Genomic DNA, 27514 nt, shown 5'->3' with positions numbered 1-27514 from the left:
ACCATAGGGCCAGGGTGTTCTCATTTCCCCATGTGCACAAACATGGCTGAGCTTCATGTCACTGTAGAGCTTCCAGGTGGTTCCAGCTTTAAACAGCTGCACAAGACACACACAAGCAAGAGCAAGATCAGCTGCCCTGCTGTGTTCGGTTCTCCTTTCAGATTATTTCAAATTACCCTCAGTGTCAAGAGACTTGGCTGCGAACTTACCAAATTTAGCTTCCTGTGATGTTGCCATTGGCTGAAATGTGGTCTCCAACTGGCTCTGATTCGTTGCCATAAACTCCAGCTGTGTTCGGGGTTTTAGAGACCCATGCTGTGACTTCACCCACTGTACAGTGACAGAGTTCATTAATGAAGGAACCATGAAGAATGAGGGAAAATATAGCACCTTCTTGGGTTAGACTGAAAAGCAACAGTTCAAAGAAGTTATTAAGAAACCAAAGAATAAGAATGCAATATAAAAGACCTATGCATGGAATCTGACTTTAGGAATCATATTTTCTTAAGAAATCAAGGGAGAAGTAGAGAAGTTTGAAAAACATGCCTCATTCTTACACACTCAGGACATGAGCAGTAGAAGAATGAAAACAAAAATAAAGGTCAATTAATCTATAGAAAGAGAGAATTCCTTTGAAGAAAAGTTGAGATCTCAGAGGATCATCTGGGCTAACATATAAAGAGGACAGTGGAAATGGGGAGAGATGCTTTACATGTGGCTAGATCACAGGGACTTGCCCACAGTGAAGCCTAACAGGAGACGTAAGATCAGACAGAGAAGGCTGGATGGACTTCCCCAGAAGTAGCTGGAGCCCAGGGAGCTCTGGAGAGGTGCCCCCTTAAACCTACATCTAAAAAGGTCTATAGTGAGAACTGTTGGTGGAACTATCCTTGTAGACTGGGATCGTCGAACCAAGGAGTTAGGGAAACCTCCGTCATTTTAAGGGAGGAACACCGGGAATTATGTTCCACCCGGGGGACATATAAGCAAACTGACCCCAGAAGGCCAAAGAGTCCGTGAGACCAAAGAAAGAGGCTGATAAGTCCAGCTTAAATTCCCCAGAGGTTTATCGAGGGGTCCTACCTACTGAGGCCCACAGGATACATAGATGTCTGCGCTGCTTCGTGTTTACAAGGCTGATTCACAGGGGCAGGGAGGAGGGGTCTCCGTGCAGGGCGGCCGTCTGTGTGTTGACTCAAAGCAGGGGCAGACTACTACCCTTATCTTAAGAATACATCAAGGACCCGTGTTGTTATTTCCAAGAGATCTTATCTAAGGAACACTCCCTGTTTGCAGTACACACAGGATGCAGGGAGGGGGTAAAGGTGAATCAGTGGCCATCATGGCAGATTTGTCAAGATGGCATTACTCTTGCTCACATGGTATAAAATATTGAGTTTTTGGATGATCAGTCATCATGGGAGGAGATGAGATGGGTCCTGTGTCCTGAGGGGACACACATGTCAATTTATGGAATTGTTATTTATGGGACACTAAGGAGAGATGCAGCATAGACAAGACCATGAGAATGAGAACCAGGCAAAAACAGAGACCAGGACTGCAGGAGATGCCAGCCTGATGGGAGAATATCTTCTGGGTGGGGTGATCTGACACAGGACGGTTAGGACGGTCATGCTTTATGTAATCAATGGATGTTTTTAAATATACTCAGACCTCATTAATTTCCTTTCTCTCTGAGAGAGCTGAAAGACAAAATAAATACGATTTTTTGTTTAATGTCTGGTACAGAAAGCAAAGAAAAAGAAGAAAAGAGGCCAGCACTTAACTCCAGCAAGCAGAGCAACCCTCTGTGGTTAGAGGAGGAAATGACTACTCAGGACCAGGTGGAACTGCTAGAGAGGAGTAGGAGAACAATAAAGCAAGAGCAGGAGACCTCACCTCTGGAAAAACAAGTAGGCGCAGAAAGAAATGCCGGAACATCCCAAAGCTGGGAGGACAGGCCTGAGGAGCCAGCCATCCCCCATCACCTAGAGGCCTGGAGCCCCGCTCAGCACTCAAAGGCCACCATCACCACACCGGACAGGACTGACCCCTCCAAGCCACCCTGTGCATCACAGGCAAGCCAAGCTTGCCTGGGCATCACACAAAGCCAGGACCCTGGAGTGTCCAGACTCTCACCCGCCATGGTTCTTACATGCCCTTCTCTCACACTCTCCATCCTCGAATCTTCCCCCTGCATCCTCTGGGGTTCTAGGAGCCCTTACCCCACAACCTAGGCCCTCACCCTCCTCTCCGAACAGCTGGGTCACCCTCCTCCTATGGTGGGTACCTGGCTGTCCCCTGAGGACCTGGCCTCTCTGAAGCCCTCCCCCTGGCCTGGGGGAGTGGGAAGAATCCTCCTCACTCCTCCTTGTCCTTCCCAGGCCATTGTTCCTACCCCCTCCCTAAAGCCCCCAGCCCCCTGGCCTCTCCAGCCAGGGGATGCACTCACACAGACCTCCAAGTTGCTCACTCCCTAAGGGATTTTGCAGAGTTAGATAAAGAAGCCAAGTAAGGATAACCCCTTGAGCTCACTTCGTTGGTCTCAGAAATCAGAGAAATGGAGCCCTTGATCTAAGTATGTGTCTGTGGCTATGTGTGTACACTTTTGTGGGGGTTTTTCTTATTTTATAAAAGCAGTTATGTTCACTACTTAATCAGAAAATGCAAATTAATTACCCAGAGCTTATTGGTTACAAGTGACAGAAACTCAGTTCAAATATCTTAACTAAAAGACTGTGAGCCACCTAACCAGCTCAACCTCAAGCACACTGACTTTAAGAACAGCAGATACCAAGATCAAGTGACATGTCCAGGGTCCATCTCTCTCAACTATCAGTTCCACATCCCTCATTTTGCAGGTGATCTACATATTTACCTACTTCCCATTGTTCTCTCCAGGCAACCAGGGAGGACAGCCACCCAGAAGTCACACCTTTCCATTTAGCAACTCAAAAATGAAAAGGCAAGCACTTTTTCCAAAGTTTGCATATCAGACCAAGAAAAATTAATGATTGATCCTGCCTGAGTCAAGTGTCTTGACGCCTCCATGCTTCCAGGGGTATGAAAAAATACCCATTACCAACGTAACCTCCTTTGTGTTAACTCAACAGAATCTGTGTGCCCATTGCCTCTCCCTCCTTAGGACTGCACCGCACAGTCACAGCCCAAACTGGTCTTCAAATAGGTGTTTGTTCTTTGCTTCATTTGTTCAACCAGCAACCTGCACTGTGCCATGCCCTGCCCTAGTGGTGAGGATACAAGATTAGACACAGCCCATGCCATAAACTGTTGAACTAGAGGACCCTTTTACAGTTAAAAGAACTTCTATCATTGGGGACACTTCGATGGAGGCCACCAGGAGCACCAATGTGGAGATGAGTCCTAAAGAAAAAATATTCACTTAGACAAATTCCTCTAAGAACTTCAAAATGCACTCACTTTTCTCTTGGCCCACAGGAATAGGGGTGGCCCAGATTCTCCGGAGCCCAAATTTACTGGTCAAATTCCAGCAAAAGTTGCTTGTTAACATGCAAAGAGGAATGGTCATTGCAATCAAAGCAAGAATCGGGGACACTCCAATCATCTCATAATTTCTATTATATATTTATAAACTTGTCTTTTCTATAATCACATATTTATTCAGGAATAGCGATGAAGTCTCCTACTTCTTCAATTAGTAAATACTTCAAAACTCCATGGGTATTAAGATATCAACAATGAGTATTTGAATGCAGCCCTGAGCTTTAATGTATTCATCCCAGCATGCTGTACAATATTGTATTTATGTCTTTTGGATTATGTTGTATGGATAACAATGAAGAGGGATCTCAGCACCAACTACTCTGTGTATATAACTCAACCTTTTCCCCTCTCGTTTAAATTAAGCATGGAAATCTTAAAGCTACTCTAGAGCCAACATTTTCTGCATTTTCCAAAAGAGATATGATTCTCAAACAGGCACATGGAAGGTACAAAGACACAGATCTAAAGATAGGCACATCTGCATACAATTTATATAAAAGACATATTGAGGGTCTTTTTTTTACTTTGGCAAGAGGAATTATCATTGCACAATTCCTTAAAATAACATTAAAGATTGCATTAATTTTGTACTAAAAATTAAATTGAAAATAACAAAAATTCCATGTATATGCAGTGTCTGAGCAATACGCCTATGTGTAAAGACAGACACGCTTGCAAAGATTTGACAATTACATGTATTTTTTTAAATCTAGGAACAGTCTGTTCAGAGGGCCACCTGAGTCCCAATCTCCTTTCCAATTCTGTGATGAGCCCAATACTTTTGCTTATTACCCTTCAGGTCTTGGATCCAAATTAACATTTGGTTGATGGCAGTTATAGAGGAAAACAAAGCACAGCAGATTGGAAATTTATGAACCTTCTGGAAAAGCTATTGGCTAAGCTTGTGTCAAATCTGCCTGTGTTTGGCTGTGGCAGCTGCAAAACCGAAGCACCAGTGTGCAGATGGTTCTCCTGCACGTGGCCAACGGTTGGCTGGATCCCTCACATCGCAGAGCCCTTCAGTCAAAGAAGCTGGGCCCTACTTGTAGGGCACCTGCACCCCACTCCAGCCACTACCACTGCCACACAGAGCTGCAGCCTTGACACAAGCATGGTGGCAGAGAAAGGCAGGGGCTTGTGCTTCCCCTACATTTACCATAGCACACCATGGCAAGAGCTTGGGAGGAGCATGCTCTCCCAGAGGCACCTAGAATACTTAGGAAACTTCTAGTTACTACCCAAAATAGATACCTCCCTCCTGCAATGCAAATCCTTCCACATTCCACCAAAAGGCATCAACTGTCTAATCTGGCATCTCTGGTCCCTGCTAATCTGGGTCCATCCGCCTCCATAAATGTGCACGGAATTCTGCCTTCCAACAAGCCTTTCTGGCCCCTTCTCCCAGCCCAGGTTACTGTTCTATGCTGGGCCTTGTAGGTACTTACAGGCTCTTGATTTACTTACTCACTTATTGATTCACTTATTCGTTCCATTAATATTTATAGAGCATCTAATACATGCAGGTGTGAGGGGGTGTAATTGTGAGAAAGACATTTATCAGTAAATAAGATAAACAAGCTCCCACATTTAAGACTTTCCATTTAGTCTGGAAGATCAGTAAACAGGCTCATAAACGGTAAGATAGAGATGTCAAGATGTCACAGGGGCCCACAGGAAGATGGTTTCATGGGCTGGTGAGTCAGAGAGTGTTCATGGAAGAGCTGATGTCTGAACGGAAACCTAGAGGGTGAGCAGGCATTAGGCAGGCCTGGGGTAGCATAGCGAGGGTGGGTGCAGTGGGGGTGTCCCATGCAGAGTGGGGGTCCCATGCAGAGAGGCCTAGGAGCTCTGGAGAGCAAATGCTAGAGAACTGAAGCAAGTGCCTGCGAGGACATGGGACTATAACCATTTGTGCCTCTTTTTATTTTGCATTGTATGTGCTTTTAAATTTATGTCTGTGTTTTATTTCCTGTATTATTGTTTTATCCCCTGTGAAACACGCAATTCTTAGCACAGAGCTTGGTAAGCATGTGCATTAGAATGCTCCATAAAGTGAATTGCAACTATTTGTAAATTTGTTAAGACAGAGAGCTTTCTGTAGCTCCCTTTGGGCTGTCTGTCCAGGAGCGCTGGTTGCAGAAGGGACTGTTTAGTGCTTTAAGAATGATGCCAAATGGTGCCCACGTCCTTTTTCCTAGAATAACTATGTCTGGTGAAATAAATGACATCTGCCTGATTTTTTTGAGAGGTAACAATAATTCATGTTGCAGTCAATAGAGAAGGGAGGGAGAGGAAAGGAGCAAATTTGCAGACATTTTATAATTCCCTGATGGACATTTCTCAGGCCTCAGGTTTCTGGGCCTCTAGGCAGGATTCCACACCTGCAACCACTCTGTCCTTGTTCTCAAAACAGCTTCCCCTGGCTCTGAAACAACACGCTTCTGCTCCCCTTCTTGCTACTCCTTCTCAGTCCTTTTTGTAGGTTCATCTTCTTTCACTCAGTCTTTCAATGCAGGGAGGCCCCAAGGCTCATTCCCAGGCCCACTTCAAGTCTCATTCATTGCTCTCTTCCTTGGAAATCTCTTTGACCCCTCTCTCCTGTAATCAACGTTTGACTGGTTACTACCAAAAGTCCAGCTCTGGCTGGAATGGGCTCTGGCAGTTGCCATTTTTTGCCTGCTTAGCATTCCAAACCTTCTTCCTATTCATGGAGAATTCTCTTTCTTGTAAGTTGTGGTAGGAAGCACAGCTGCCCTCTACCAGAGATGCTGGAGAAATTGGGTAATGAGAGTTTTCCCCACTTACTGAGCAGCCTGGGCACAGGCAAGCGAAATTGTTTTTTCAGGGACTCAGTCAAAATGTCTCCAGGTGACAAAAGAGAGGAAGGCAGCTATGGCAGCAGTTTCCAGGGACTAGAGCTGGAGTATCGGCCGTGTAAGATGCAGCATCCTGAGCTCAAGAGCAGCTACAGTGGCAAGAACGGTGTCTTCCCCTCACCTGGCTACTGGAGGGATGTTGGCCCAGGTTCTGGACATACTGCCTCCTTTCAATTCCTTCTGCCCAATTTACAAGCCCTGTTCTGTAGGCTTCCCGGTGATTCTGAGAGGTACCCAATATTCATCAGTAAAATCCTTTTTCTGCTTCTATCAGCCAGAATCTGTTTCCATTCTGATGGTGGTGACCACCACTGACCCTACTCAGAGGAAAGTTTCCAACCAGCTCTTTGCCACCCCATCTTGGTCAGGGGCCAAGCCTTTCCAGGTACCATAAACTAGTGGTCTTCAAAGTGTGGTCCCCAGACACCTGGAAGTTGCTGAGATACTGTCAGGAGGTCTGCAAGGTCAAAATTAGTTTCATAAAATTATTGAGACATTATTTGCCTTTTTCACAGTGTTGACACTTTCCCTGATGATAGCAAAGCAATGGTGAGTAAAACAGCTGGTGCCTTAGCACTAATGAAGGCAGCAGCACCGATCTGTACTGGGAGCATGTGCTCTTCACCACCACACCCTTACAGAATAGAATTTAAGAATATCCCATATCCAGTTTCAGTTAAGAATGTCCTATTTGAAAGAGTAAGATTAAATCTTGACCCTATATACACCTTTTAAAAAAATCTATGTGTAAAAATGGGAATTCCGAGCAGAGACTGGGGCGGAAGATGGCAGCGTGAGTAGAGCAGCGGAAATCTCCTCCCAAAACAACATATATCTATGAAAATATAACAAAGACAACCCTTCCTAGAATAAAGACCAGAGGACACAGGACAATATCCAGACCACATCCGCACCTGAGAGAACCGAGCAACTCGCCAAGGGGGTAAGAAACAAGCCCCGGCCAGGCGGGAGCCAAGCGCCCATCCCCCCAACTCCCGGCCGGAGAAGAATATGCACAGCGGGAGGCAGACGGAGCCCAGGGCTGCCGAACACCCAGCCCCAGCCATCCGGGCCAGAGTGCAGGGCCCTCGATACTAGGAAAACACGGCAGCAAGAACAGTGAGCAGGCACTGGAGGCCAGGTGCCGGAGGACATAAGAAAACTGCGTGACGATTTTTTTTTTTTTTTTTTGCTTTTTTGCTGTTTTGTTTTGGCGAGCGCTTTTTGGAAGTCTTAAAGGGATAGGGACCCCAATACGAGGGAAACAGGGCAGAAAGACCGGTGAGCAGAGGCCTGAGGCTGGCACCGGAGAATAAAGAAAAACGAACAACCACCTTTTTTTTTTTTTTTTTTTAATTAAAAACTTTTTTTTTTCTTTTTTTTTTTGGTGGTCGTTTTGTTTTGGCGGGTGCTTTTTGGAAGTCTTAAAGGGGCAGGGCAGGTCACTTAATCCAGAGGTAGGGAATCCGGGATCTCTGGGCACCCTAACCCCTGGGCTGCAGGGAGCAGGGAGGCCCCTTAGGGAGATAAATAGCCTCCCAGCAGCTCCTGCTCCAACGCGACTCCACCACTTTGGAGTAGCTGCCCGAGCCAGGCCACGCCCACAGCAACAGCGGAGATTAACTCCATAGCAGCCGGGCAGGAAGCAGAAACCCTGTCTGCGCCCAGCTGCACAGCACAAGCCACTAGAGGCCGCTGTTCTCCCAGGAGAGGAGGGCCACAAACCAACAAGAAAGGAAGTCCTTCCAGCCGTCACTCGTCCCAGTTCTGCAGACTATTCCTAACACCATGAAAAGGCAAAGCTACAGGCAGACAAAGATCACAGAGACAACACCAGAGAAGGAGACAGACATAACCAGTCTTCCTGAAAAAGAATTCAAAATAAGAATCATAAACATGCTGACAGAGATGCAGAGAAATACGCAAGAGAAATGGGATGAAGTCCAGAAGGAGATCACAGATGCCAGAAAGGAGATCGCAGAAATGAAACAAACTGTGGAAGGGTTTATAACCAGAATGGATAGAATGCAAGAGGCCATTGATGGAATTGAAATCAGAGAACAGGAACGCATAGAAGCTGACATAGAGAGAGACAAAAGGATCTCCAGGAATGAAACAATATTAAGAGAACTGTGTGACCAATCCAAAAGGAACAATATCCATATTATACGGGTCCCAGAAGAAGAAGAGAGAGGAAAAGAGATGGAAACTATCTTAGAAGAAATAATTGCTGAAAACTTCCCCACACTGGAGGAGGAAGTAATCGAACAGACCACGGAAATACACAGAACCCCCAACAGAAAGAATCCAAGAAGGGCAACACCAAGACACATAATAATTAAAATGGCAAAGATCAAGGACAAGGAAAGAGTGTTAAAGGCAGCTAGAGAGAAAAAGGTCACCTATAAAAGAAAACCCATCAGGCTAACGTCAGATTTCTCAACAGAAACCCTACAGGCCAGAAGAGAATGGCATGATATATTTAATACAATGAAACAGAAGGGCCTTGAACCAAGGATACTGTATCCAGCACGACTATCATTCAAATATGACGGTGGGATTAAACAATTCCCAGACAAACAAAAGCTGAGGGAATTTGCTTTCCACAAACCACCTCTACAGAACATCTTACAGGGACTGCTCTAGATGGGAGCACTCCTAGAAAGAGCACAGCACAAAACACCCAACATATGAAGAATCGAGGAGGAGGAACAAGAAGGGAGAGAAGAAAAGAATCTCCAGACAGTGTATATAACAGCTCAATAAGCGAGCTAAGTTAGGCAGTAAGATACTAAAGAGGCTAACCTTGAACCTTTGGTAACCACGAATTTAAAGCCTGCAGCAATAAGTACATATCTTTCAATAGTCACCCTAAATGTTAATGGGTTGAATGCACCAATCAAAAGACACAGAGTAACAGAATTGATAAAAAAGCAAGACCCATCTATATGCTGCTTACAAGAAACTCACCTCAAACCCAAAGACATGTACAGACAAAAAGTCAAGGGATGGAAAAACATATTTCAAGCAAACAACAGTGAGAAGAAAGCAGGGGTTGCAGTACTAATATCAGACAAAATAGACTTCAAAACAAAGAAAGTAACAAGAGATAAAGAAGGACACTACATAATGATAAAGGGCTCAGTCAAACAAGAGGATATAACCATTCTAAATATATATGCACCCAACACAGGAGCACCAGCATATGTGAAACAAATACTAACAGAACTAAAGGGGGATATAGATTGCAATGCATTCATTCTAGGAGACTTCAACACACCACTCACCCCAAAGGATAGATCCACTGGGCAGAAAATAAGTAAGGACACGGAAGCACTGAACAACACAGTAGAGCAGATGGACCTAATAGACATCTATAGAACTCTACATCCAAAAGCAGCGGGATATACATTCTTCTCAAGTGCACATGGAACATTCTCCAGAATAGACCACATACTAGGCCACAAAAAGAGCCTCAGAAAACTCCAAAAGATTGAAATCCTACCAACCAACTTTTCAGACCACAAAGGCATAAAACTAGAAATAAACTGTACAAAGAAAGCAAAGAGGTTCACAAACACATGGAGGCTTAACAACACGCTCCTAGATAATCAATGGATCAATGACCAAATCAAAATGGAGATCCAGCAATATATGGAAACAAATGACAACAACAACACTAAGCCCCAACTTCTGTGGGACGCAGCAAAAGCGGTCTTAAGAGGAAAGTATATAGCAATCCAAGCATATTTAAAAAAGGAAGAGCAATCCCAAATGAATGGTCTAATGTCACAATTATCGAAATTGGAAAAAGAAGAACAGATGAGGCCTAAGGTCAGCAGAAGGAGGGACATAATAAAGATCAGAGAAGAAATAAATAAAATTGAGAAGAATAAAACAATAGCAAAAATCAATGAAACCAAGAGCTGGTTCTTTGAGAAAATAAACAAAATAGTTAAGCCTCTAGCCAGACTTATTAAGAAGAAAAGAGAGTCAACACAAATCAACAGTATCAGAAACGAGAAAGGAAAAATCACGACGGACCCCACAGAAATGCAAAGAATTATTGGAGAATACTATGAAAACCTATATGCTAACAAGCTGGGAAACCTAGGAGAAATGGACAACTTCCTAGAAAAATATAACCTTCCAAGATTGACCCAGGAAGAAACAGAAAATCTAAACAGACCAATTACCAGCAACGAAATTGAAGCAGTAATCAAAAAACTACCAAAGAACAAAACTCCCGGGCCAGATGGATTTACCTCGGAATTTTATCAGACATACAGGGAAGACATAATACCCATTCTCCTTAGAGTTTTCTAAAAAATAGAGGAGGAGGGGATACTCCCAAACTCATTCTATGAAGCGAACATCACCCTAATACCAAAACCAGGCAAAGACCCCACCAAAAAAGAAAACTGCAGACCAATATCCCTGATGAACATAGATGCAAAAATACTCAACAAAATATTAGCAAACCAAATTCAAAAATACATCAAAAGGATCATACACCATGACCAAGTGGGATTCATCCCAGGGATGCAAGGATGGTACAACATTCGAAAGTCCATCAACATCATCCACCACATCAACAAAAAGAAAGACAAAAACCACATGATCATCTCCATAGATGCTGAAAAAGCATTTGACAAAGTTCAACATCCATTCATGTTAAAAACTCTCAGCAAAATGGGAATAGAGGGCAAGTACCTCAACATAATAAAGGCCATCTATGATAAACCCACAGCCAACATTATATTGAACAGCGAGAAGCTGAAAGCATTTCCTCTGAGATCAGGAACTAGACAGGGATGCCCACTCTCTCCACTGTTATTTAACATAGTACTGGAGGTCCTAGCCACGGCAATCAGACAAAATAAAGAAATACAAGGAATCCAGATTGGTAAAGAAGAAGTTAAACTGTCACTATTTGCAGATGACATGATACTGTACATAAAAAACCCTAAAGACTCCACCCCAAAACTACTAGAACTGATATCGGAATACAGCAAAGTTGCAGGATACAAAATCAACACACAGAAATCTGTGGCTTTCCTGTATACTAACAATGAACCAACAGAAAGAGAAATCAGGAAAACAACTCCATTCTCAATTGCATCAAAAAAAATAAAATACCTAGGAATAAACCTAACCAAAGAAGTGAAAGACTTATACTCTGAAAACTACAAGTCACTCTTAAGAGAAATTAAAGGGGACACTAACAGATGGAAACTCATCCCATGCTCATGGCTAGGAAGAATTAATATCGTCAAAATGGCCATCCTGCCCAAAGCAATATACAGATTTGATGCAATCCCTATGAAACTACCAGCAACATTCTTCAATGAACTGGAACAAATAATTCAAAAATTCATATGGAAACACAAAAGACCCCGAATAGCCAAAGCAATCCTGAGAAAGAAGAATAAAGTAGGGGGGATCTCACTCCCCAACTTCAAGCTCTATTATAAAGCCATAGTAATCAAGACAATTTGGTACTGGCACAAGAGCAGAGCCACAGACCAATGGAACAGACTAGAGAATCCAGACATTAACCCAGACATATATGGTCAATTAATATTTGATAAAGGAGCCATGGACATACAATCGCGAAATGACAGTCTCTTCAACAGGTGGTGCTGGCAAAACTGGACAGCTACATGTAGGAGAATGAAACTGGACCATTGTCTAACCCCATATACAAAAGTAAACTCAAAATGGATCAAAGACCTGAATGTAAGCCATGAAACCATTAAACTCTTGGAAGAAAACATAGGCACAAACCTCTTAGACATAAACATGAGTGACCTCTTCTTGAATATATCTCCCCGGGCAAGGAAAACAACAGCAAAAATGAGTAAGTGGGACTATATTAAGCTGAAAAGCTTCTGTACAGCAAAAGACACCATCAATAGAACAAGAAGGATCCCTACAGTATGGGAGAATATATTTGAAAATGACACATCCGATAAAGGCTTGACGTCCAGAATATATAAGGAGCTCACACGCCTCAACAAACAAAAAACAAATAACCCAATTAAAAAATGGGCAGAGGAACTGAACAGAGAGTTCTCCAAAAAAGAAATACAGATGGCCAACAGACACATGAAAAGATGCTCCACATCGCTAATTATCAGAGAAATGCAAATTAAAACTACAATGAGGTATCACCTCACACCAGTAAGGATGGCTGCCATCCAAAAGACAAACAACAACAAATGTTGGCGAGGCTGTGGAGAAAGGGGAACCCTCCTACACTGCTGGTGGGAATGTAAGTTAGTTCAACCATTGTGGAAAGCAGTATGGAGGTACATCAAAATGCTCAAAACAGACTTACCATTTGACCCAGGAATTGCACTCCTAGGAATTTACCCTAAGAACGCAGCAATCAAGTTTGAGAAAGACAGATGCACCCCTATATTTATTGCAGCACTATTTACAATAGCCAAGAATTGGAAGCAACCTAAATGTCCATCAATAGATGAATGGATAAAGAAGATGTGCTACATATACACAATGGAATACTACTCAGCCATAAGAAAAGGGCAAATCCAATCATTTGCAGCAACATGGATGGAGCTGGAGGGTATTATGCTCAGTGAAACAAGCCAAGCGGAGAAAGAGAAATACCAAATGATTTCACTTATCTGTGGAATATAAGAACAAAGGAAAAACTGAAGGCACAAAACAGCAGCAGAATCACAGAACTCAAGAATGGACTAACAGGTACCAAAGGGAAAGGGACTGGGGAGGATGGGTGGGTAGGGAGGGATAAGGGGGAGAGAAGTAGGGGGGTATTAAGATTAACATGCATGGGGGGGTAGGAGAAAAGGGAGGGCTGTACAACACAGAGAAGGCAAGTAGTGATTCTACAAATTTTGCTATGCTGATGGACAATGACTGTAAAGGGGTTTATAGGGGAGACCTGGTATAGGGGAGAGCCTAGTAAGCATAATATTCGTCATGTAAGTGTAGATTAGTGATACCAAAAACAAAGAAAAAAAAAAAAGGGCAGTTCCTGTGTGGTAACCTCCAACGAGTTCTACACAAGGGTATAAAGGGCATATAAAAGTGTAGGCAAAGGGTCTGTTTGTGTTTATACAGAGGATCAAAGCCTAATTGGGCTACCCCGAAAATGAACTAAGATATGATATGAAAAAGAACTTCCAACATCAGCACTCTCTGGAAGACTCATGCCAGAAGATGATCATCAAAAAACCCCAACAAAGATCCACGCACTGCTACAGCTGTAGATGCACTCATCCCACCCGTTCCTGGACTTGCCATGGGAATGAGGAAGGAGATATCTAAGCTGGCCTGTGCATACAGTAAAATAACAAATTTGACTGGATCTATACTGTTGGAACTCAACCAAGAATTTGGAGAAGTGCAAATTGTAGCGCTCCAAAGTCTTACAACTACAGACTATTTACTGTTAAAAGAACATATGGCATGTGAACAGTCCCCAGGAATGGGTTGTTTTAATTTGTCTGATTTCTCTCAGACTGTTCAAGTTCAGTTGGACAATATCCACCATGTCATAGATAAGTTTTCACAAATGCCTAAGGTGCCTAACTGGATTTCTTGGTTTCACTGGAGATGGCTGGTAATTACAGATATGCTTTGGTTATGTAACTATACTCCTATTATGTTAATGTGTGTGCGCAATTTAAGTAGTAGCTTAAAACCTATTCATGCTGAAGTACTCTACAAGAAGATATGCCAAAGAAATAATCAATCTTCCCATGTTTTCTTCTGCCTGCTACTTCTACAGCTTTTCTTCTTCCTACCTAATCACAACCTTTAAATAGAACTCGTGCCACATGTCGAATTTACCGAGTATCATAATTCTTCCAAGTGGTAAAGACACCTCAAGACAAATGCTGGGCATAGAAGCCACAGGGCATAAATATGCAAAGAAGTAAAAAGCTAACCTTTTCAAACGATAAGGCTTCTCTCTCACTTACCAACTTCACATTTCCCTGTATGGCCCCGGAAGATGACTGGTTAGCCAGAGACGGGTAAGATTCCTCAAGGGAGGAACAACCTAAGACAGGCACAGTCGCAGGGGGCCATCTGGTGAGAAAATGGGGAGCAGCAGAGGTGAGGCTTAGAACCTCCCCCCTCATGTTCTGAGAGAAATCTTCTGCATACGTGGATGTTTTATTGCCCTGGTCTAGCTTGGATTAACACATAGTCTACAGGCACACACCTGATCATCTACATTTGCTCTCTTACAACACTAAACTATGTTTTCTACCTTTATCTTGTATCTACCTACCACTTCAGCATTTTATTAAAAATAATAATAACAAAGAGAGAAATGTAGTATCCACACATAAATCAAGTATAAAAACCAAATGAGTATTCATATTTGAACTGACTGTCTAGAGTTCATAATGCATGAGCAAAACTGAAAGTTTCTGTGATGACTGCCCTTGTACTGTTCACTATGTAACTTATTCATTATGTAAGAATTTGTTCTCCATGTAAGAACTTGTTTGTTATGCCTCAGAAGATTGGAGACTGACGAAAATTAGGCTTGGGGTGGATTAATGATTGTGCATTGAGCATTGACTCCCCTATACAGAATTTTATTGTCGTTAACAATCATTTGATCAATAAATATGAGAGATGCCCTCACAAAAAAAAAAAAAAAAAAAAGGACAGACTTCCAATGGTAAAATAAATAAGTAACCGGGATGTAATGTATAGCATAAGGAATATAGTCAAGATATTGTAACAGCTTGGTAGGGTGATAGCTGGAACCTAGAATTATGTATATAAATGTTCTACCACCGTGTTGTACACTTGAAACTAATGTAATGTAATACTGTGCGTCAACTACCCTTCAATAAAAAATAATTATTTAAAAAAAAAAATGGGAATTCCCCAAAAGCACGTCTGCTGCACCCTGAAGTACCATGATTGCCTCCAGGCAAAGTGCTTGTGTGGTTATTTGAGTTGCAAGCTGAATCAGCCACTTTTTTTAATATGACACCATTATTTCTTGAAAGAATGACTGATTAACAAGCTGTTAATAGTTATTCATAATTGGGTGCTTAGAAGTAAAAGTTTTAAAAATGAACAAGTGAGCCTATCCTCTCGAGGAGAACAATATTATAACCAATGACAGAATTTGAGCTTTTAAGCAAAAATTAGAATTTGGGAAAATGTGTGTCCTCTACATTGAGTGTGATAGCTTCCCAGTACTTAAGATTTTCCTAATGAAGTTTTTTGATATTGTAAAATTAAATGTGCCAACATTTGGAAAATCTGTATAATTCAGTGAACCAATATTTTTCAGATGACCAATGCGTGGTGTTATAAAATCAGGCATGAGCAAAAGATCCATTCAAAGTGCAAGATAAATCAATAGACTTTAATGGAACTGAGTATGACAATATAGATTCATATTCCACATTGAAACTAATCTTTATCAAACTACCTTTAAGCAAATTTTAATATTGTATCAAAGAAGAATGTCCACAATTATCTCCTCCTTTTGTCTGAGCACAGGAAATTTTCTTCACATACTTCAACCAAAATAGCATATTACAATAGGTTGAATGCAAAAGCCAATCTCCAGTAGCCTTTATTCAAGCTGGACATGGAAAAGATTTACAAAAAATGTAAAATAACACTGTCTTTCTCAATAACTTTTTCTTAAGGAAGTATGAGGTTTTTAATAAAAATTTTATTTATGTTAATGTGTAATGGATTTATTATTATTTCCTTTTGAATAATAATTTATAAATAAATACTTTCTTAATATTTTTCAGTTTCAATTTCTAGCTCAGTAAATATCTATAGGTTAGGGTTGCTACATTTAGCAAATAAAAATATAAATATTGCATGAGACAGACATACATACTTATACTAAAATATTATTTATCTGAAATTCAAATTTAACTAGGCATCCTGTATTTCATCTGGCAACCCTACCATAGATACAATTAATAAACAAAAGCTCCTTGGGATTCTCAATACTTTTTTAGAGTGTAAAGGGTCCAAAAACCGAAAGTGTGAGAGCTACTGCCTTACATTCTCCCCAAGTCTCCCACCTTCTATTCCCAGGGTCAGTAGTTCCCCGTAACTGTAGGTCATGGTGGTCCCCTGGATTGGTGAAGGGTCCACGCTCTAGACAGCTCTATTTTCACTCTCTTGTCTTTGAAAGGCGAGAGCTTTCTCCCCTAAGAAAACCCTTGGTCCCTCCACTCTCTCCTCTCTCATCTAAGTTGACTTTTCACCTTCCTCCATCCCTGGCCCTAACTAGTCCTTGACAGTGGAAAACAATCTGCAAGCTCTCACCGGACATTTTTGTCTGGCCCTTATAGCCCTGCTCTATTGTTGATTCTTTGCTTGTACTCAAGATGTGCTGGAGGAATGGAAACTGCACCCTGGGGCACCCAAAGCAGAAGGATAGGGAGACGCATGGCAAATAGATTAATATTTCACATAATTCTTAGCTACACTTGCAATTCAGAACCCCGACTGTTCAGATGGTTTATGGACTCTCCTCTGAACCCCAACCCATATATCCAACTGCCTATTCCTTACACGGGCCCTTCTAACTGGAACATTCCCCTCATTCAAAGCTTGACTATCCCCTGTTTTTAAATCAAGTCCCATTGGGCTTGAATGTTGCTTTCTCAAAGAGGTTTTCTTTACGTTCCAGTCTGAATTAGGTCACCTCCCCCCAACAGGTCCCTGTTCCTTCCCTTCATAGCATTTATCATAATTTTATTTTATATTTATCTATGTTTATTTACCATTTGTTTCTCTCAATAGACTGGCCACCAGGAGGGCAGGGACCCCATCTGTTCTGCTCAGTACTGTATAACCAATAATTAAGTGGTCAGTATTAATGTTAAATAAATTAATGAGGGTAGGACTACACCTGTTACTTTCTTTATACCTTTCTTTTTAATGTAATCATGTAAAGCTATACATTCCCCTTGAAGTGCTCCTTTAGCTGCATCCCACAAATTTTGATATGTTGCATTTTTGTTATCATTTCAGTTTAAATATTTTCTGATTTCACCCTTGATTTCTTCATTGATATATAGATCATTTAGAATTAGGTGGTTTAATTTCAAATATCTTGAGTTTTCCTAGATATTATATTATTATTGATTTTGAATTATAATTACATGTGGTCAGTGAACATAATTTATATGATTTCAATCCTTTGACATTTACTGAGTCTTGTTTTATGGCCTAGCATATGGTCTATCTTGGCGAACATACCATGCACATTTGAAAATAACATGCATTCTGCAATTGTAAGATGTAGTGTTCTATGATATTAATTAGGTCAAGGTAGTTGATAGTGTTGTTTAAATCATTTATACCTTTATTGGCTTTTTTTTTTTTTTTGGTCTGGGTTCTACCAATTGTTGAAAAGGGGGTTTATGCTTCATGTATCTTGAAGCTCTGTTATGAGGCACAAAAACATTTACAATATGTTTTCCTGGAGAATTGATCTTTACAAAAAGTCCCTCCCTCCTTTTCTCTGGTAATACTTTTTGTCTTGAAGTCTGTTTTACCTGATATGTTCCTCTCTCTGAAAGTGAAGTAAAATAACACCATTGCAGCTCCAGCTCTCACCTTTCTATCATTCTTTTATTCTCCAATCTCAGTGCTGAGCTGAAACGAATTAGAAAAGTGGCATGAACCAAAAAGATTATTTCTTCTATCACAGAAAGGAAAGGTGTAATCGGGAGGCTGCCCACACTGCACCTCCGTCCCTGGTGTGGCCACACCCCCTCCCTGTTCCCCACACTGTGCTCTGAAGGTTCCTCCCTTGAATCGTAAAAAGCAGCTCTACCCATTTCTAACATTTTTATGCCACTGACTTTATTAAACTTGGGGCTTTCAATCATGTATGAAAATAGAATCATTTCATGGCTAATAAGGCAGGGTTGGCAGAGAGACTTTTTTGATGGGATCTTACTGCAAACACAATTGATACAACTTTAACAAGCATTTCAGCCCAGTATAGATACAGGGGAGAATTCTGAGGCCCTCTGTGCTAAGTTAACTGTGATTTTTCTTCATTTTTCTTCACTTTTCAGGACATCTTCTATTCCTGTTATAGGAAACAGCTGGCAATACAAATCTTTAGACTGTAACATAGAGGTTTCACAGGGGTTCCCCTAAACATTGATGTTAATGAAAAGTTTTAGGGTTTTATTTTTTTCAGTAAATTGCTATGTCTGATTGCTGGAGGAGCCTATTGCTAGCTTTAGATTATTTCCAGTCTTCTTAGAAGTCTCCAGTGCCCATACTGGATGTCTAAGTTTGCTAAAAATAATCAAAACCAATTTCCACATGGCATAAGCTTTAAATGTTATGTTCTATTATTGTAGGAAACTCCTTGAATGTTTGTGGCTGGCATCTATCTACGGAATGGGATTTGAGAGGACCACAAAACCCTATCACAGGAGCAGAGCATCCATTATCAGTTACTCTTTTGAATGAGACATTTTCTCCAGAAGGTTCATGTTTCAGCTCACCCATCACCCTGCACAGGCAACATTAAGATTTACTAACACATCAGAACATATTTGTTCATCTGATCAGCTGGCTGTTCACAAGGCTCATGTTCCCATCACATTGCAAAGAATTCTTGCCTGCAAAGCCCCCTCTTCTGAGCTTTGCTTTTCCCTCTAGATGGCTCTAGTGGTTTCCACTAATTCCCCAAAATAGATGATGTTAAATATACATCTCCAGCTCTGACCTATTTTTATAAAAAATACCTTTCCTGTCTCTGGCTTCCAGGTGGTCATTCACACTAGTGGAAATCCAACTCTCTAAATTGAAATTCATTATCACACTTCCATACAATAAGCCTTAATTTATCCAATGAGTTATTCTCCAACCACCCAGGACTCTTCCTTTCCTCACAGAGCTCCATTATTTCCTTTCCAGGTCTAGTGGACTCAAAAGCATAAAATAAATTAATAAAATAAATACAATAAAATAAAAGACAGGCAGTCTGGGATAAGAAGTCAATAGGTGTGAGGCAGTTCAGTTCAGATCAACATTTACCGAATACCTTCTATAAGCCAGACACCATACTGAGCGTGAACACTCAAAGGGCTTATGGCGTGACGGGAGACATGACAAGAAAATCAACAAATACATCTCGGCTGCCACTTTGAGACTGTCTTAATCGCCTCTGAATGCTATAACAATAAAATAGACTGGGTGGCTGAAACACTGATTTCTCATGGTTCTGGAGGCTGGAAGCCTGAGATTTGGTGCCAGCATGAGTTCTGGTGAGGGCATTCTTCTGGGTTGCAGACTGCCAACTTCTTCTTGTAGCCTCACGTGGTGGGAAAAGAGAGCTCTGGTCCCTTCCTTGCCTTGTAAGAGCACCAGACCCATTCATGAGGGCTCCACCCTCATGATCAAATTACTTCCCAATGGCCCACCTACAAATACTATCACACTGGGGATTAGGTTTCAACATATGAATTGTAGGGGGACACAAACACTGAATTCACAACAGGGGCTCAGCAACAAAAGCTATGGGAGAGGACAACTGGGTTGCAGAGAGGGCAGCATGGAGGGAGTCATGCTCAGTTAAGGCTGAAGGCAGGGTAGGAGTTAGCCTGCTACAAGGAGGCAGAGAGGCATAAAGGAACAGTATGAACCAAGACATGAAGACAAAACCATGGATTTCTGGATCTTAAAGTTCAAGTCACGGAGTGGATGGTGATGTGGAAGTGGCAAGAGGTGAAACTAATGAGGCAGCCAGTGCCCAATTACAAAGGACCTACTAATTAATACCTCCTTGCACTTTTCTTATAAAAACCAGAGGTTTAAGGAGGAAAATTACAAAGTCAGATTTGTATTTTGGATAGATACTTCTGGAAGCAGTTTGAAAGATGGAGCTGGAGTTGAGGAGGACAAGATTGGAGGCAAGGAAACAAGTGGTAACTTTTGGTCCTGATTCTTCACTCCATTTTAGTAAGATTATACATCCGTGCCTTTACCATGACTTTTCATGGTGGGCGCAGTATACTTTGTGACCTTGCACTTGACTTGGCTGATGGGATGTCAGTAGATGTGGCCCAAGTAGAGATGTGAAACGTCCTTGCGTGGTGGAGCTGACCCACAGCGCTCCTGCCTTCTGCCTGGAGAAGGCCACGCCTCTGCAGGCCTCTGGGAGCCAGTGGTGCCAGAAGGATGACAGCCATGTGAAGGAGACCTAACCCCAACCTGCAGCGGGGGCAAGTCCAGCCAAGCCCATCCTACGTCATTGAACTCCAGCCAACTTGGAGGCACACGAGTTAGAAATAAATATTTGATTTAAGCCACTGAATTTTCAGGTGGTTTGCAACAAGAATTATTGCTTCAATGGTTAATTGATATGTCAGTTAAGAAGCTATTGAAATAATTCAATGAGAAGATAATGAAAGCTTGAAATAGGATAATGGCAGTAAATACAAGGAAGAGGTGAATTCATGAAATCTCTAAGAGGCTGAAAATAAACAGTGGATAATTGATTGGATGTTAGGGATAAGAAAGAAGTCAAGGAAGCCTCATGGGATTCTAGCTTGACCACTTAAGGGCATTGATTTCCTCTGCAAGCCAAGAGTTTCACATGGCCTCAAGATAACTGCCACTAAACTGGGCATGGGATGAGGGATGAATTGGGCCCAAACATCAGTAAGCAAATGCCCTTCAGGCTTAAAAACCTATGTCTAAACAAGATCATTGAAGGTTGGTACTTGCACCTGGAGCTGACCAGAAGCAAATAGACACAAGGCCAAAGATAACATAAGCCTGGCCTAAAAAAATCTTGTGATCAATCAACCTTCAAGGCTGTGACCATTCAACCGCTAAAGCACAGGTCAGCGCACCTTTTATGCAAAGGGCCAGCTGGGAAATATTTTAGGCTTTGCAGGCTCCATGGTCCTGAGCTCACTTCCTGTGTTTGCAGAATCTGCTGCTGGTTGAACCTTTGTGAGAGGAAAGGCCCCTCCTCCCACCAAGACCAGATTCGCAGCCTAACCCTTGGGCAAGTGACACAGAGAAGCAGGGCAGTTGGAATTCCCTCGGGCAAGTCAGTAGGTCCAGTAGCAGTCAGTGGCAATGGTGCCAACACCCTGCAGGGACAATAGGTCCTGGCCAGGTCACCTCTGGGGTGGCCCCGGCAGGGGTTCAGGTCTCTCTGCTTTCCACCTCCCCCTCCTGCTCTTTTTCTAAGACTAGAATTTCTAGCTTTCTGGTCAATTCTTGAGAAACTTAATAGCTTGCCAATAAATTCCCTTTCTTGTTTCAGTTAATCAGTCTTTTTTTGTTGTGATTTGAAGCTAAGAAGCATCATTGTTACAGTTAAGGATATCAGTTTTGTAGTCATTGACACAAAAGGAGTGGTAAAATATGGGAGAAGGTTTGAAATTACCCAGGGAGAGCATGTAGAAAGAGAAGTAAGCTAGACAGAATCTCTGGTAACACAAACGTTGAAGGGAAGAAAGTGATCTATGAAAGGGAAGTGATAGAGAAGGGAAGATGTGGAAAATGAAGAGTTTATGTGCAAAGAGATCAAGTTTCAAGTTTAATATTTGGAACTGGAGTTGTTCTATAGGTAAATAAGCTACAAAGGGGGTTGGCAACATGCGCAGAAGCCACCAGGGACTGTAAAGCCAGTGAAGGTCATTGACATGGACCTGGAGGACACAGGAGATGGAAACACTGATGAATTTTCCCTGAGCAAGCATTTTTCACACCAAACTCCTTTCATCCAATTTAATTTCCTAATGTATTTTCTCTATTATGCAGTTAATCGGTATCCGATTTTTTCCATTTTTCATTTAAATATTCTTGAAATTATTTTCATTGGCAACAATTCTTTCCCACTTAAATTTTACATCATAAAGTTGATTCATCATCAGCTTCTGATCCATATAGTCTACCAATTATAGCATCTGCACTGGTGAATTTTCTTTGTGACCATTTTTTCCTAATCAAATTGTGTAGATTTTCTTCTGTTAATTTTGTCAGTGATAAATTCTACCAAGTGTACTTTCAACCATTGCCAGTTTCACTTAGTAATGTTTAGAATGAATGGGATACACCCTGAGAGGTTGTATTTATTCTTGGCTAATCCATGAGAAAACCGTGAGCAGTTTTACAATGCAAAGAAAAGCAGAGAGATGTGGGAAGGAAGGAGGGAGAGAGAAAGGGGGAGCAAGTGAGCCCAGAGGCAGGGAGGGGAGGCATAGGCCTGCCATGCGGTGGTGGGGCTGAGCCACTAGTTGGAGCAGGAGTGCTGAGCGGTTGCCTGCGTGCCCCACTGGGCCAGAGGAGGCAAAGCTCTCTGCCGCAGACCCTGCACCCAGCAATGCCCACAGCCAGGAGCCCCATCAGCTTAGGCCTCAGAGTGAAGATGGTGCAGAGGTGAGAGATGGGCTTGAAATGTTTATAAGCAATAAACCATTACCAGCTTCACAAAAGCCCCTGGGGGATGGGGTTTATTTCTGTATTACCACAGCATAACCTGCCTATTTCAACTGCTTTCAGTACAGCATCTAAACTCTCTGATTCTCTGTTTTCCACTGTTGAATATAAATAAAATAAAACTTAACTTTGTCTTTCTAATCCTTAGAAATACCAAGTGTAAAATGCCTGTTGTATAGTAGATACACAATAAACGAGTTTTTTAATTACTATGATGTAGCTTAGTATGAATTTCAATCTGGTTTACTTCGGATATTAGCTGCTTGTTTGTCTGTTTGTTTGTTTGTTTTCTGAATGTTCTAGGTTTAGCCCACTCTAGTTACAGGAAGGGAAGACCCAGCCCTGCCTTCATCCAAGGTAAAGGGGACTGATTTTGGAGGCCATAGATTTGAGCTCTGGTTTTCCGGGCCATCAAGGCTTATTGTGCAAGAAAAGGAGATTGGAGCTCTTGGTGGGAGGTTCAGAAGCAAGGATGAGAACGAGGTTGGAGAAGAGCTGGTGGCAAAGACAGACTCCTGGGTGAGGCCCTGTACAGGGTGGGACTCCTGGCCTTCACCTCCCAGAAGGGTGTCTAAGGAAAGTGCCCCCCTTTCTTGCCAGAGCCAAGCAAGCAGATCAAGAGAAGGACCTCTCTGGGAGTGCCAGGAACTCCGAGGGTCCGAGACTAATAGGCCTGCCCCCAAAGAATCCCCTGGCTGCCCCAGTGTGTTTAGCCTGCAGTAGGGTCTGCCACTCTGCCTATCCTTCAGAAGACGCCCACCCAGATTCTCCCTGCAATTGCCACCCATGCACCCACCTCCCCTCGGTGCCCAGAGCTGACCCTGGACACTGGTAGGGCCAAGTGAGCCCCTGGAGGACATGGGCCTTCCTGACCCACCATGCCCCTCCTCCTTCCCCTACCCCTGCCCCCTCCAGATTCCCTCTCCAGGCACCAAGGAACTTTAAGAACTGACAGACATCTGGATGAGAAGGAACCACTGATGTGAGCATCCAACATGGAGTTGCTTATGGCAAGCTTGCCTGCTTTCCAGCCGACTCCTGCTGTAAGCATACCCCACCCTAAAAGGCGTGCTGGTGAACACCCAAACCAAATAACTCCATATGTCAGGCGGTGCCCACAGTGAGTGCCAGAACTGGCTAATACCGCACGTGGGACTGTTCCCTCTTATCCCGCCTCCTGGATGGTTGGACTGGACTATATGACGGACCGAACACAGAGCCCCTGTGGTAAGCTCGTCCTAGAGGTCCCTGGCACAGACCACAGACGTGTGCTCCGAGGCTTGCTCCTGTTCATCTGCCTGCACTCCTCTCCATCACGGCTTTGTCACTCCCTGGAACTGTCTCCGCTGCATCGCCCTCCCCTCGGGACAGACGAGAGGCTGACTGGGACAGCGCCCAACCATCTCTCGTGACCAATATGAGATGTACAGATCCAATGATATGTGTGATTTTCAAATATGCTTGATCCCTCCTTCAGTGTTGTGTGAAAGGAAAGTGCAGAATAAACCGTGTGATTCGTGCAACCTTAACGGCGATAAATTCATTGCTCCGTCTCCCTGCGGATCCCTACTCCCTGACCCGCTCGCGTCAACCACGGATTAATTGGTTTAGCAAAATGCGTTTGTTATTCCTGGAACAAAGGGAAGCTTGTGCCTTGATAATTAAAGATTATTACATGTTTTAAATTATCAGGACTGAACTAGTAAGATTTTCCTGTATTTTAAAAAACCTCTGGATCTCATTCTAAATACGTAAAAGACAAAGAAATCCAACTTCCCGTCTCTAATTATAGTCTGTCCGAACGTCTCAGAGCCCCTCACTTTGTGCCCAGCCCAGCCCAACTGCAGCGCCCCTAGCGGCCTCCCAGCCGTCGCGCCTCTGCCGCACCTCAGTGTCTCACTCGGAAATTTCCACCAGATGGCGCCAGAGTTCCGTCTTCCCCAATGCAGCCCTGCGTGATAAGGAGGCTACGTGTTCAGTCCACCACAGCCGCCTTCCTTCAAGATCCTCTTTACGTGGGTGAACACGCAGCCCAGGAACTTTTTTTTACTGGAACCATTTCACATCCCCTGTGGCAGCCTCCCCCAAATAATACTATTAGAAATGATAATAACGTTTATGTAATGGCCCCTTGCCTGGAGGGTTTTGTGCCCAGAACAATTTGGTCTTGGCTGCTCCTTATAAGGGATTACCTGTGTGGGGAGAGGGGAGCCTCAACTATTACCTCTCCTTCAGGTACCTGAAAATGTTTAATACGTAGTATCTTGTAATCTTGTATCTTGCCTACTCATGCAACTTTGAAAGTGCTCTTCAATCACATCTGGTGCAGACCTCACAGAAATCATCTGTTGCCCTCTTTAAGATGAACGCACAGATTTGGAGAGGTCATTGTTACTGTCACTAGAACGTGTGCTCAGTCAGGGCACAGCTCCTGCCCTTGGGTTCTCTGCAGTCCCCTGGCTCTCTCTGCCTCCCCAGAGTCTTTGCTTTCCTGCTTGCTGATGCTGAACAGCCAATACCAGCACTTCCTCTCCCTGGCATTTCCCATCACGGACCCATTTACACACGGCCGGCACGGATGGGAGCCAGGTCCTTTCCCCGTCGCAGCTGGGGCGAGGGCCAGCGTAGAAATGAGGCCGTGTGCCGGCCAGCTCCTCAGACTGGTGTCTGGAGACCAGGCTCTGGCCCTCATCCTGCCACCACCTGAGGGACCCTGGCCGCCACGCCAGCCCCTTGGGCACGGTTCCTGAACTGTGACTTTCCGAGGTCGCGTGCAGCTCTGACACTCTGGACAGACAGCGACTGTCAGGGGAGCCCCAGGACCACAGTGCGGAGAAAGTGCTAGGTGTTGTGTTGGGGTAAGCGGGGTGTGTTTCCTTTATTGGTCAATCCTGAGCACCAATCTTCTCACTGAAACCAGCCTAGCTGGATCTCATCCGCACCCATCACGGCCTAAATCCCTTTCTCAGAAGCCAGATCTACCAAGCCCAAAGCTGGGTGGTTTGGTCTAATGACTCCTCATGAGAACTAAGTGCCTGAATGGTCAGGCCCACATAGGGCGGCGTGTTGGCGTGAGCCGCAGGCCACACTCATGTCTGTGAACACGGTCAAGGTGCTGCCCCCACTCTGCCACTTAATGTTTCATTGCATTAATCCTCATCTCACGTGCCTGGAGGACTCAATCCTCAATTACTAAAGGAGAGCACCTAACTTTCTTTGTTTTATTTCTCCCTGGATACCACACTGAGAACTTTAGAGTATAATAAATGAATCCATTGTAATGATCAGGTTAATTACAAAAACTGTCTTTTTACTAAACGAAGAGAGAAGACTCTGGAGTTTCCGGAAAGGCTTACGTAACAGACTCACAGGTAAAGGAAAGCTCATGTAGTCCAAGAACCAACACTATTTCATTTTGCTTGTGTCTTTGAGTGTGGTTCAAAGACTTAACTGGGTGATTTTCAAAGACTTCTTGCTCACTTACTTTTTTCAGATTAAGTGTAATAATCAGTCTAACATGTTTGGTTTACACAGCACCTTCCCATGGTGCACCATCTCAAATGCTTCCCTCACAGCTCCTTAAGTGCTCTTTATCAAAGTTGTTTTACTCCGTTTCATCCTCAAGAGAAGGTTCTCCTCCACCCAACATGTGCCCTGAAAACTCAAGGAAGGTGGAGTTTGAGGACCTGGGAGCCTGAGGGGCCAGTGGCTGGGCTGTGGCTGACCCGTGGCCAGGCCGGAGGTGGGGTTGGTCAGACACACAGCTAGTCCTCAGGCTATGAGGCCTTAGGCAAGGTTCCCAGGAGCTCCTGAGAGGAAAGTTCTGGTGCCCACAGGCCACACCTGACTGCCCTGAGGGGCTGGTCCATCTCATGGGCTGGGTACAGTGTGTCCCTGGCAGGTTCAACCCAGGATAAGTATGGACAGGGACCTGGCCAAATGGGGTGGGGGTGTTGTGTGGCTGCCATTCTTGAGGTGCTGCAGACAGCAGAGCAGCCCCTGCTCTCAGCCCCTGGGGCAGCCAGGAGCTGGCTCACTGCAGCAACCTCCAGCCTCACACCCTGGTCTCTCCTGGAGGTGTGGGTGGTTCACCTGTGGGCCAGATACCCTAACCTACAAGCTTGGTCCTCATCCTCCAGGAAGCTGGTCATGGGCAAGGCCACAGCCCTCCCAGCTCTCAGGAGTCAATGGCCGGTGGGCTCATGCAGCCCAGACCATCCTCCCCAACCTTCCCCTGCAAGCTCAGCACACATCACAGTCCTAACCCCAGACAGCTGGAAGGCTAAAGTTGAAAGGCCACAACTGAGATTACACCAAGCCAATATTTAATTTCTCATTTCTCAGAGTTTCATTCAGTTTTCTCTCTCTTTGTGCTCAGAACCTCCCTACAAACTAAGTGAGACTGTGCCCACCATGTTCCTCACACATAAGAAATAAGGTTTCCAAGGCTGAGGTTACACAGCTAGGAATCTTCAGGCTTGCTTCTCACTTCATGTCCAAGAAGCCCATGGAAGCTGCCCATCAACTCCTTTCCCAGTCCCATCATTGACATTTTCCATCACGGACACATTTACACTCAGAGGCACCTGAGTTTTACCCTCATTCAAGAAGGCCTGGGTGAACCACCTGGGTGGCGC

Source organism: Manis pentadactyla, chromosome 4, assembly GCF_030020395.1.
Source record: "Manis pentadactyla isolate mManPen7 chromosome 4, mManPen7.hap1, whole genome shotgun sequence".
NCBI classification, from domain to species: Eukaryota; Metazoa; Chordata; class Mammalia; order Pholidota; family Manidae; genus Manis; species Manis pentadactyla.
Note: the sequence above shows the minus strand (reverse complement) of the source record.